Source organism: Toxorhynchites rutilus, chromosome 2 (genome assembly GCF_029784135.1).
Source record: "Toxorhynchites rutilus septentrionalis strain SRP chromosome 2, ASM2978413v1, whole genome shotgun sequence".
NCBI lineage: Eukaryota > Metazoa > Arthropoda > Insecta > Diptera > Culicidae > Toxorhynchites > Toxorhynchites rutilus.
The window spans coordinates 5,893,457-5,905,252 of NC_073745.1; positions in this window are offsets into that span (position 1 = coordinate 5,893,457).

Sequence of the window (11,796 nt, forward strand, 5' to 3'; positions counted from 1 at the left end):
TTCGATAGTTAGTTTCATGACATATTATTTTCTTCAATATGAAAAATTGTTATGGAGTGCCGAAATCGATTGAAGCAAAAATTTCATCAATCCATCATCGAATGACTGAGCAATAAGCGTTTGAAATTGGACAATTTTCACGATATACTCAATTTTCGATTTTCAATTTGTACCCCAATATGTTCCCGAAAGACGTAATCCTACGTCAAAAATAAATACATTTAAATTTTATCAATTCAAAACAGCCTTCGGGCCTGCTAGTTCGATTGGAGATTAATCTGCCTCCCTTAATGAATATTGCTCATGGCGTCGCTTGGTGCCGCCGAAAGCAGACTCGTTTGCTGAGGAGTGCTGAGCGACAATGAAAATGTCTTTCTAAAGGTAGGTCGAGAAAGAGTATGAACTAGTTTTCTTCGCAAGGTCCCTTCTCAGGGCTAGAGACGAATGAACGTAAAGTTTAAAGTCTCTATAATTCAAAAGAAGAAAAATATTGCTACCAGATGTCACGAACTTCGACATTTTTTGCTACTATGGTGCTACTCGCCCGTGTAGTTGGCGCAAAGGCACCGCAAAAATATTATTTTATAGAATTCCTTCATGCATTTGTCTGATACGGGCTGTGTATCGTTCGTTCTTGTTTTTGAAGGGACTTTAACCCAAAGGTCATTCGTCCCTAACGGGCTGTGTATGACTGGAGCGTTCCGTTATATACATGCATGCATATGTCCTTCGCTTCCTTTGCCATATCCAGTAAAAGGTGGTTGATGAAACGTATGGTTTTGACGTGATACGTTCCATGTTAGTTGTTAGAAGAAAATGTAAAAATAAACAGTATTTTTGATCGGTTTTATATAGTTTTTGTGGTAAGTGGAAAACAATAAAATAAACTCTTTTGTTTCAAAACAAATTGATAGTCCTGAGAAGGACTGGAATGGTTTAATGGATTGTACGGAATCTGCTGCGTTTCAGTCGGATATAGCAGTTTAGTTTTGGGAGCGGTAGCTTTTACGGATTCGCTGATGCTTTGCTTGACTTTGGCGCCATCGAATTCTGTGCGTCGATTTTCGAGGGTTTGATTGGCACCACCCCGACGAGCTAAACGACGGATAGGCGGGTGTGATACGATGCGACGCAATGCACTTCGCTCCTCTGCCTCCTTTGCCGCATCCAATTGTTGATGTGAAGAGGAGCGCACCAGCAATGCACACTAGATTTAATTCGATGCTCTCCGCTGCTTCCTCTTCTTTGATCCCTTTGCCGCACCGCATCCATCGTTGGTTACCGATGGCTTCCTCTCCTTTGCCGCACCGTATGGTGTTGGTTGATTTGTAGAACACTGCACACTAGAAGCCCAGATGTTTGCCGATCTGAGCGTTGAACGAGAATGAGAAATCCAAAAATGCTACCGTCCTTTTATATCAGTTGGTATGTGAGAAATAGGCGCCCCTCACTCGCTCGCCATGCAAATATTTGACTTATCGGGGAACGAAAGAAGCGAAGCAGGCGAAAAAGAAATGACGTCAATTTCGACCAATCAGTACCGTTTGGATAGGGGTTGAGATTTTGCAATTGTTCGATAGTTAATTACATGATATATATTATTTTATTCAAGGTGAAAAATTGTTATAGAGTGCCGCAATGTTTTGATATAAAAATCTCATCAATCCGTCATGAAATGACTGAGCAATAAGCGTTTGAAATTGGACATTTTTCACGATACGATCGATATTCGTTTTTCAATTTGTACCCCAATATGTTCCCGAAAGACGTAATCCTACGTCAAAAAAAGTCACAGGAGGGTTTTGTCCGAGACACGACCGCGTAGTTGACGTAGGATTCCGTTAGGCTATCTGTTGATAATCGATATGTTTGAAGAATTACATGGTTAAACTCTCTAATAATTATTTGGTGGCCCTGAAAAGGGTCGTTTTGTTTGGTTGTTGGGTATTGTTTGTTCACTCCATCAGTGTTTACAGAGTTATGATGACAGAAGGATGGTAAACAGTCGTTGGATAGTGTGTATCAGATAAAAGATGCCGAAGTCGAATGAGATATGATGAAAATACGCATGCCTTCAACCTGATATGTTGGGCTGTAAAATAAACATTGATACTAGAGATGAAACGGATATCCGGCCTTTCCGGCCAATATTTGCCATTCGGTCAGATGTCGGATATTGGAGAAAATCGCTAGCTAGCTAGCTAGCTAACAAAGCATAGCAAAATCATTAAAAATAAGGTTTGATAACTGAAATACCAGATTTTAAAAAAATCAAATTAATACTTACTCATAACATTCATTTATGAACTGTACTCAAAATTACCCGGTGGTAAATTATGATGAATGAATAATGAATTTTCAAAAATTGATGATGACAACCGATGACGCTTTGCTTCGTACACCAGGCTAACTTCAGAGAACAATCTTCGCTGTAATACTACTGCAAGGAGCTGATAAAGGATATAAATTCTAGCAATCCTTGCCCTTCATTGACTGCTTAGATTTTAATGACCACCAAATGTAAGGATCGTATTTGCGAGTGATTCTAAAGGTTTTCACATTTCGTTGATTTCGTTAACAACGGGATATTTTCTTGAAAACGACGCTAATTACAGGGTCTTTCAGATTAAACGCTCACACAAAAAAAATCGAATAGCTCCTTATAAATTCTTTTTTTTCCGCTCCGTCGATGGTAACACTGCATTCCCCACTTCAAGGTGATAATATTCGGCTACTCGTTCAGTCTGATCGGATGGTTTTTAGTGTCAAGATGTACAATTTACAAGAACGTGTATTTTTAGTGAAATCGTATTACTCGAGCAACCGAAGCCTTAATGAAACTTTTTCCTCTTATGGTTAGAATTTCAACATTTCTTGTCGTCGATTACTTCCTCTGGGGGTACGTAAAGGACCGTTGCTATGTTAATAAGCCACAAAACTTGGAGGAACTGGAGAAGAAATAGCTCCGATTTTCCACAGCATCGAAGTCGTAAATCACATCGAAAATGTCCCAAAATAAGCTTTGTTTTCGTTTTTTTCAAATAAATATCGATTTACTTTTGTAGAAGTTATTAAAATGTGTTGTGTGAGCGTTTGATTAAAATTTTATTTGCCACTTCGTTGAAACAGTCCCAAAGGCGTGTCGTGAGTTTCGTGTATAAGGTATTCTCTCTCGTTTCATTTACAGGTCTTGAAGAAGACGACGAGCTGTTACTCTCAGAAGATTTGTCGCAAAATATTTAATATACTCCAAAAACATTGCCAGCAAGACTGTTTACGTTTCAAGAACTTCTTAAAAGTCTGACTTGATCCTTGGGTCTCAGAAGGTTGCAATTAAGAAATTCTGATCTTCTCCTAAGTAATTGAATCCTTATCAGAAAAAAAACCCTGTTGAAGATTCCTTGCAGAAAACTTAATACTCTATTAGAGGATATCCATTTGAAACGGAAAATTTATTCATAGCTCATTATTTTTATGTAAAAATGTGTTTTTCTCCTCTAAAATGAAATTCTTTATTCGCTTCATGCACACACAGTGTCTTCCAGTTTCGTATTCGCGAATGAAAAGCCGAATATCCGGCTCCCGGATATCCGGTATCCGGCCAAACTACTATCCGTTTCACCACTAATAGATGCAAATTTCACTTCAATTTCTTCAGACCTTTTCCTGGGTGATAGAAAATCAGTTTTTGCGCATTCTTGAGTAATCATGAACAGTTTTGCATCCATTAAAAAAACGTTTTGCGTCGATATAACGTAACGAGAAAAAAAAAGTTGCCTTACATCGAGATATAACTGTATTTACTTTCTGAGTGTTCATTCAATCCAATGCGAATTTTAATTGGATTGACAACACCTAAGACTATATGTAGAGCATATGGGAAATAACTTTTTCTAATATTTCTTCACTTTTCCAACTTTTCTCACCGTATAAACTATCCTTGGGTGAAAAATAACACAACAAAACAGACAGCTTAAACCGAACGACCCGTTCTCAAGCGGGAACGCACCTTGGTTTTCATTTAATTATTATTATTTTTTAATTGAAATAAATCGTTTCATATATCAAGTCATTTTGAACACAACTGCTACCTTATAAAATTTTACACTTACACTTGTGCTAAATTTTTCACAATACACAATCGGTCATAGAAATGAAATTTCACGAAGCAACCAACATTTAAGTTTAAAATTTAAATTATATTTGCTAGAATTAATCGTATCACTCACCTTACTAGCAATATAAAAATGCCCCCGAGCTTGGTCTCGATGTCTCTGTTAGGGAACACATTTCGGTAGGAACAAAAGTTCCCCCTACTTTCATGTATTCACTTTGCCGATTCTCCCCAGGCAGCTTGGTTTTGATGTCTCTGTTTGGGAACCGCCGCATGTGTCGTCAATTTCGACCAATCAGAAGTGGATATTTCCGTTAGGATAGGGGTTGAGAATTTTCAATTGTTCGACAGTTAGTTTCATGACATATATTATTTTCTTCAATATAAAAAATTGTTATAGAGTACCGAAATCGATTGATGCAAAAATTTCATCAATCCATCATGAAACAACTGAGCAATAAGCGTTTGAAATTGGACAATTTTCACGATGTGCTCGATTTTCGGGTTTCAATTTGTACCCCAATATGTTCCCGAAAGACGTAATCCTACGTCAAAACTCTTGTAGCGAAAAGGAAGAGGACCTTCACTTGAGTAATCCCACGATGCTGCAAACTCTTGAGCCAGAAGAAAAGAAGACGGCCCCTTTGTTACCGTGTGAACTGTAAAAGGATATCACCAGAGGAAGTTGGGAAGGTTCTGATTGAGATGGGAGATTTGGTAAATGGTAAAATAAGAATGAAAACAAATCATGAAACTTTGCCAAAAATTAGATTTTCAATTTCAAGATAACCATCCAGCTAAACGTAAATATCCGTTGGATGGAAGTCACGGTGGCGTCTTCCAAAATACCTTTCTTTGGTTTTTCCTCTGATCACTAATTGATTTAGAGGCGTCTAACTGACGAAGTAACAAAACAAAGTGGAAAGTGAAGGGTCTGTTTATGGTGAGTGATGCTCTCAAGTAGCATATCGGTGTGTACCTGTCCCTTTCCCGTTCCCTCGTTTTCACTACCAACCCATAACTCATTAATGTATGGGAATGCTTCCTCTTAATTTCGCTCACCCGTACCATGTTTTTTTTGGTGTGATATGCTACGTGTGTTTCCAACAAGAAGAAACCTTGCGCAGGGAGGAAAAGTGTGGGAATTTACGCTACGACTTCTTCCCCTCGCTCCAACCCAAGGGACTTACTACGGTTTGTTTCCGATGGAAATGCGTGTTTGGAAATTCTTCTACATGGCTATTTTTTGTGCCTTCTGTGCTGACTTGATAGTGTGTATGTTTATCGCACTCGTGTATGTATTTGCATGGGGGGATCGCCGGATCACGTTTCGTGACAATGGTTGTTGAAAGCGGTGCACACATGAATGGATGAACTGCGTTTGGCCTCAAGTCGGCTGCTTTTTTCAGGATTGGGGCGGGTTTCAGCGTATGCTGCGTTGACAATTTACTTTCGCGGGGAAAGGTATTGCATTCGTGTGTAAATACCATGATCAACGGATTATATTTGAACATTTTAATATTTGAATATTTTTGGACATGGCATTTACAACTTGAATGCCCAACAAAGAATAACACATAAATTGAAATTGAAGATGACGAGTCGTCTACCGGTCTTATTTTCTGAAAATATTATTGTTAAAACACGCGAAACAAAGCGAATAAAACGAACGGCAGGAACGAATTATTTTGTTTCAGTGTTGTAACTCATGTTGAATCAAGAATTGAATTGAATTTATACAAGATATGGAATGATGAAGTAAGCATTTGACTAAATATACCTAACTAATTTTCAGTTCATATTTATTTCAACTAAGACAATTTGGCATCTTAACGATTTTCAATGGATATTCTTATGCTTATTGTAAAACGTACGCAACAACATGTCGAACTTCTAACCGATGCAGAGAAGGAGTCCACTCACGCTACGCTGATCGTCGACCCTCTGTTCATTTTGATCTTATTCAGTTTTTGTTGTTGTTGCTTTTTCTTTTTCGGCTTGCAAGCCAGCGAGCAACCTCACCAGCTCAAGATCAGACCAAAAGCACACAGCAGCTCATTTCTTCAAAGAAAGTTCATCTAGAACTGACACATGAATGGTTTAAGTTGGACACAATATACAATCCCTTTCAAGAAAAGTTGTTACGACATAGAAAAAATGAAAAATTTGGAGAAAAAATATTTTTCATATTTTTTGCGTTTGAGAAAATGGTGTTTCAAAATAATTTAAAATTTCTCTATTTCCCTCATCTATATTTCTAAACATATCAACCAGACCAAGTGGAGCATGGCATGGCGAGCACGGGGTGCCCGCGGAATTGCAGAGAGAGAGAGATAGCCACGAACCGAGTTAATTGGAGAAAAATTGTGAATCAGACCATGTTGTAAAGACGTTAATCCAAAATAAATAAAAAAAAATATTTATAAACATTGTTCCGTTCGTTTGTGTACGCGTCAGAACCTTGAAAAGTTCGGAACCGATTGAGCTCAAACTATAATGCAATGTACAAAACAAATACATTTAGGATTGTTATTACAACATGAAAAATTGAAAAATTCAACTCAACCATGCAACCACAATGTGCTACAGCAAAGCGTGGCAGGGAACAGTTAGTTGTTGATAATTTGATTCCAATTTACATTATTGTGATAAATGGAATGTTAACACGTTGAGCCCCGCGTCGTCGGACACGTTGAGCTTTATGATAGGAAACGCTGCCTGATTGGGACTGACAGTTACGAAATCAAAAAATGCAGTGGGAAAAGTGGAATAAACCGGTGCGTTTTATCCGCGAAAGTGAGTTCTATGGACATTCCCGAAATTTATCAGTGAGCGGTAAGCTTTTGCTCTTTTAACTTGTTTTGGTCGTGACTTTCGCATTATTTGGCCACTGGTGTACACGACCTTACAGATAGATAGTTAAATGATTCCTGTATTGATAAAACATGGTTATCATGCTGAAATATCTTTTTTTTGTGTTTGCATTAAATTTTTAGTCATTTATTGCGTTATCCAGAATTTTCGTAGTCCGCGAAAACCTTGCCATGCTATTCCGCGTATAATCGGGGTTCCACTGTACAGGGTAACTTCGATATAACGTAAATTTAAATTGTACGTTGTATCGAATTGTAAGTTATATCGAAGCATAATAAAGAACACAGAAACGTAGCTTATATTACTTTATTGTGTTGCTGTTTGAGTAAGATTAATGAATAAAATCAACTAGAAGGCGAAACCATCCTTACTCATGATGTACTGTTGATTAAAGATTGATTCATTTAGAATCAGGAATCACAAAACAGTCGTACTTCGTGATTGGTTAAAGGTACAAAACAAGTTTTAGTTTCAAAATACTTTTATAAAATACTAAAAATACTAAAAAAAATATATTCAAAAAATTATTCATTTGAACTTTGAAAATGTGTACGTTATATCAAGGTAAAATGTACGTTATATCGAGGGTGCGTTATATCGAAGTTTCTCTGTATATGGTTTGTTTTCGGATATTTTAAAAATGTAACTACTTTCTACCCGAGTTCCTGACTAAATTCTATGTGTACTATAAGTATCTTTGGGAGCTGGGACCAACTTTTATATTATGCAAACGCTCTCAAGAGCGGACTGAATGAAAAGCGCAGCAAGAACAATTTGGGACTCGAAGTGTTAATGATACTCAAAGGTGTATTCAACTAGGCAGGTTTTTTGTGTACATTTACTTCAGTGCATGGTGTTGCATTTTCTATTAGTAAAGTTTTGACTCAGAAGGGCAAACAGGGCGAGAGCAGGAGGTTTCTGATCGTCGTAACCTCTAATGACCCTTCCATCATTGATTTCGATCCAAAATTTTCGAATATATGGACAGGTTTTGGGCGTTTTAGAAGAGTCCCATCAAACTTGGTGCTGAAACAATATAAAAACAGGAAGTGGGTTATATCTATGGTATAACCGCAAGGGTGACGTAGGACTATCGTTGATTTAGAGATCATTTGTTTGAAGTTGAATCTGAATGAATGAATATTTGGGGGACTTCGAAAACGAGAGCGTTACGTTGGAGGCACAAGGTTTAATGCATCCAATATTGGATACGGAAATATCCTACTGTTGGGGAAGAATAATCTTCAGAAGCTATCCTGTTAATTGCGATTGATTGAAAAATCACAAAACCAAATGTATTTGGTCACAGTGTTACATGGATAGAAATCATTAAAATAAACTCTTTCACATGAATGTAATTTTAAATTCCCAGAGGAACTGGCAGATTATTTTCAGTAACGATTAGATATTCCCACATTTTCCTCGATACTGGAAGCCCACCAGTGGTTAATGCTAACTCGATAACCATCTGTTATCATTTGTTTGAAGTTGAATCTGAATTCATTCTGAATGAATGAATATTTGGGGGACTTCGAAAACGAGAGCGTTACGTTAGAGGCACAAGGTTTTATGCATCCAATACTGGATACGGAAATATCCTACTGATGGGGAAGAATAATCTTCAGAAGCTATTCTGTTAATTGCGATTGATTGAAAAATCACAAAACCAAATGTATTTGATCACAGTGTTACATGGATAGAAAACATTCAAATAAACTCTTTCACATGAATGTATTTTTAAATTCCCAGAGGAACTGGCAGATTATTTTCCGGATCTTTCTCGATGCTGAATGGCATCCAAACGGAAAGAATTCCGCGCGTGTATGTGTGTGTGTAGCGGCTGCTTCGAGATCTTCCCGGGGAACCGTTTGTGGCATCACTCTCCTCCTGATGGATTCCCTTCTGGCCTAAGGTGCACAAACAGGCTCTTGGTGACACCGTTCATTCGCGCTTTCATGATAAACGAAGAGTTTCACCACAACAGCGACAACATGCTCCAATCGCTGTTCAATTAGAACTGAGTGGATTTCCGAGCGGCGCTTGCTTATATACCGATTGGTGATTTCAATAGCCTGTTTTGAAAGCAATTTTAAGGCTATTGAAACAAGTTTTTGGATCAGAAAGTAACAAGTATAGAACGCGTAGACATTTTATCTTTCGAAAGAAGTGTTTATCAAACCATTTCGTTCAGTTGTTTAGGAGCTATTAACGCTCAAAATCTCGGTCTCCGGCGTAACGCTTTCGTTTTCGAAACTTTGATTTTACACCCCGGTATAGAAATGAAAGACGTAGTCCTACGTCAAAAAATAGTTGCTAGTGACGAAAGCAACAAAATTGCTCACTATGACAAGAAAAATGAACCACTGGACAGTTCTCGGTATGGGTTGCTCTCGGATGATTATCTGCATTCGCGCAGAACAACTGCCAAATTCACATACTTATCAGATCCTGGCAAACAAATTATGAAAAAATCAATTTGTGTTTTATTATTATTTTGGATAATGTTTTAGAAAGCATTGAACTGTATTTCCTAAACTCTTTTTTGGAAGGTTTAATGTCCCTGAAAAGCGCCTTGTTTTATGGAATGGTTCCAATTTATAAAACTTATTACTCGTGGTTTTGAAAAAAACCATTTCGAACGCCCTCGATGCCGCCTTGTTCTGGATTTGCCACCAAAGCAGTTTGTATAAAGAACAAACTTTTTTCTTCTGCTACCTGATGTCGTTTTGCGATTGCGTTTGCCACTCGCCACTCGCTGCAACTGCCTGTTGTCTTGATGTCCACCGAACCGAATGTGTTCTGTTCCGAATGCGGGTTTTCTTATCGTCGCGAGCAGCTTTGCTAGCTAACTCGATCTCTTCGGCGGCCGAAACTATATAACGCCGGCTAGGTGGACTGGTGCACTGGTACTAACGCGCTCGGCCTAGCTACCCTTGCGGGGAACTCCAGATCAACACGGTTCGAGCGGGATTTTGCCTTTCCCTTCACTTTTCCTCCTTTACCATGTCCAGCCATGGCTGCTTGGGTTGGTTTGTTGATGTGTTGTGATGCGAACCGATGTGGTGTACGGTTTGAATGAGAATGATCGTTACGGCAGCGGAGCGGGGATTTTTAAGCTGACTGGCTGGCTCGAGAATTACGCATGTGTGAGACTGCGACCAATGTTTCGTTCATTTTTTTCTTTTTCCTTTCCAATCGTGCTTCATTCTATTTCGCTGCTGCTCTGGTTGCCCGTTTTGGTCGGTACGATTTGAGGAGCACAAAATGGACCAATCAAAAATGGGCACACAGTGCATTTTGACAATGCTTGATATTTCCCAATTATTCAATTATTTATCTCAAGAAAAATGAAATGTTATTCGTTATGATAGTTGCGTAGATATATTTCCTATCAATTGATGCAAAAACCTTTGCGATCTATTGAGAAATGCTCGAGTTATAGGCGTTCCAAATCTTGCATTTTTTCCTACTTGTTCAGTGCCTAGATTTCCATTTCACCCCCTATATCTTCCGGTTAGACGTAGTCCTACGTCAAAAATCATCGAATAAAATGCTTTTCAAATTAAGCGAGTAAGAATCAAACTTCGGACTCTATACAAAAATCAAATTTCGGACAGATTGAATTCAAATTTCGGACACTTTATTTTGTAATTTTTTCAACGAAAATTCCATTACACTTGATTATATTTTATAGTCAACTACGAAACACTTACCAATCAATCACAGTAACCTGATAACGATGATGAGAACTGATGAAACACGAGAGAATGTGCTCACGCTAAGAAAACGTCAAACACAAACGATAATGAGTAGTGCTATTGGATTTGTTCTTACTATGTAATAATTCAAATGTAACTCTCAAATGGAGTGATAGTGAAACCAAGGGATTACTCTAAAGAAGTAATTGTGATATTAATTTTATAGTTATATCATCAGTGCATTAAGCATTTCAAGATATTAGAACAAATTGTCCGAAATATGATTCAGAACGGTACACATGACGAGTGCAAAGCAAGCAAATTGAACGAGTTGTGGAAATACTCGATAATGGAATTTTGATTCGACTTTTTGGTGAAACTGGTTACTGGTTACTTTGATGGTTACCAGTAACCAGTTACTTTGATGTATTTGAAAAAAGAAAAAAAACGATGTTCTCAGGGGCCCACATACCACGTGGAAATCTTTAGGGAGGGGGGATATACAAATATCCATATCCGTGGACACGAAAAATAAATATTTTTTCAAATATTATCACCTTATATATCTAAATCAAATAACAACTTTTCTGTATTCAAGAATTTTGAAACTTTGCGCTCAACCTGAGTATCACGTAATTTTCAATAAACGGATTGAGCTGCCTTAGTGCTTCATATATTTTTCTTTAATATCTGAGCTCTTTCACTGCAATCTATATTTTGAAAATAACTCACGTAAACTGTGAATAATCATGCGATTTTCAATGATCCTATGACTTATAGTTAAGGGCTATGCATAGACGTTCGCAGTCCAAAACATGAAAAATAACGATTTCATAACGGTCGAGTTTTCATGATATTATATAATTTTCTACAGATTATGTTCTATCTCGAGAACAGTTAGTCTCAGGTTAATAATGTCTGTATAGTATGAAACCAATTTTTAGTATTACTTTCTTCGAAGAGTTACAATTTTTCAGAGTATTTGAATTCCGTCAGTTTCTAGGAATTAATATTTAAATTTGCGTGAGATGGTACATGCACCGTTAGTCGCCAAACTTTATTCAATTGATCTAGTATTCTCATTTTTTTTCACTAAATTTCGCATAAAAC